We start from the raw sequence: 1,750 nt of genomic DNA, 5'->3' as shown, positions 1-1,750 counted from the left end.
ATAGTCAAGGTAAAGATTTGACTATGACAAGGGTTTACATATAGTTAGGGTTAGTATTAGATTTTAATAAGGGTAATGATACAATTACATTAGGGTTATAGTTAAATTAGGATTACAGTTTAATTAAAGTTAGGGAAATTTAGGGATTGCGCTATAATTTAATTAAGACTAGAGTTCATCTATGGTTTGATTAAGGTTGAATTTGTTAATTCTAGTGTTATGTGTAGGGTTCAATTAGGTTTAAATTAGGGATATTTTCAAACTTATCATTTGATTATGATAGGGGTTTAATTATTATTAGGGATAGTATGATATTTTGAATTGAGATTAGACCACATGAAAGTTAAAAGTTTTCTCTATTCTACATTTGAAAATAATAGATAATTATTCTATTAATATTTTAAAAAAATTACTTCAATTGTCAAAACAATATAAATATATTATATAAAAATAAAAAATAAATAAAAAGCTCTATTTGAGAGACTATGAAAATAGAAAACTATGAAAAAATTGAGAAACTTACACTAAACTCCACATCAATGTCCTTTTCAACAAAGAAATTTAGATTTAATAAACGAGAAAAGAGAAACATAATACAATAAAATTGAAGTCTATATTTTTATTACTACTAATTAAATAATAAATAATAACAATTATTTGCTCTAAAAATTGTGTTATAATAAAATAGTTAACTGTTTGTGTATTTATTGTCAAAGCATGAAATAGCGTTGTGCAAGGCAAGGCAGGCAGCGCTTTGAAAAGAAAAGGGAGGAGGGTTGTCGGCCTTGCAACCGAGTAAATCATTTATAAATAAAACCAAAAAGGAATACTACATATATAGAGTGCATTTAGGGTTTATTGATCACACAGAGAGCAACAAGTTTGATAATCCTTTTGTTCTAATTTACAGAGAGAAGCCTACTGCCATTAGTATTAGCATTTTGACAATGGTGGACACCAAACGCGTACAGAAGGAATTGACCCAAACAGAGAAAGATAAGAATTTAAGAGGAGTAAGCATTAAAGTTTTTGAGGAGAATGATATGTCACATCTGTGTGGAACAATTGCAGGCCCCATGGACAGTCCTTATTAACAGGGCTCCTTCCAGATTGACATTCGTTTGCCAGATGGGTATCCATTTGAGCCACCAAAGATGCAATTTATAACAAAAGTTTGGCATCCCAATATCAGTAGCCAAAATGGTGCAATATGCCTGGATATCTTAAAAAATGAGTGGAGCCCAGCTCTAAACTTGAAAACCACATTAATTTCCTTACAAGCTTTGCTTTCAACACCTGAACCTAATGATCCTCAGGATGCCATGGTGGCACAACAATACTTGAATGATTATCCAAAATTCTTGGTCACTGCATGGCATTGGACACAGTCTTTTGCAAAGAGGAGAGTACTAGGAATGGAAGAAAAGGTATCGAAGTTCGTTGAAATGGGTTTTGATGAGAATGCAGTCAGAAATGCTCTACAGCAGTTGAGAGGAGATGAAGATATGGCACTTGAGAAGCTATGCAGTGGTTAAGATAAAAGTTGATTCAAAATGTTTTAGATTTACTTGAACATGAAATGGTGAACAAATGACAGTTTGATCTTTTATTGGAAATGACCTGGTTTTATTGGTATTGTTTTAGATATAACTAGTAAGCTTTTACATTTTTGAAATCAATAAAGTCAATAAGAGAATCAATATCATCACCTAATAAGCATAAACAATCTAAATGAATACTATATAATAAG

The 1,750-nt window shown here is 31.0% G+C and overlaps 1 pseudogene; it reads left to right on the top strand.

Annotated features, from left to right (window-relative positions):
• The first annotated feature begins 947 nt into the window (after positions 1-947).
• On the top strand, positions 948-1,535 carry LOC131067581 (ubiquitin-conjugating enzyme E2 27-like; annotated as a pseudogene).
• The last annotated feature ends 215 nt before the right edge of the window (positions 1,536-1,750 follow it).

The sequence above is a fragment of the Cryptomeria japonica genome, chromosome 5, assembly GCF_030272615.1.
Source record: "Cryptomeria japonica chromosome 5, Sugi_1.0, whole genome shotgun sequence".
Classification (NCBI taxonomy): Eukaryota; Viridiplantae; Streptophyta; class Pinopsida; order Cupressales; family Cupressaceae; genus Cryptomeria; species Cryptomeria japonica.
Note: the sequence above shows the minus strand (reverse complement) of the source record. Positions and strands in the feature narration are given on the sequence as shown.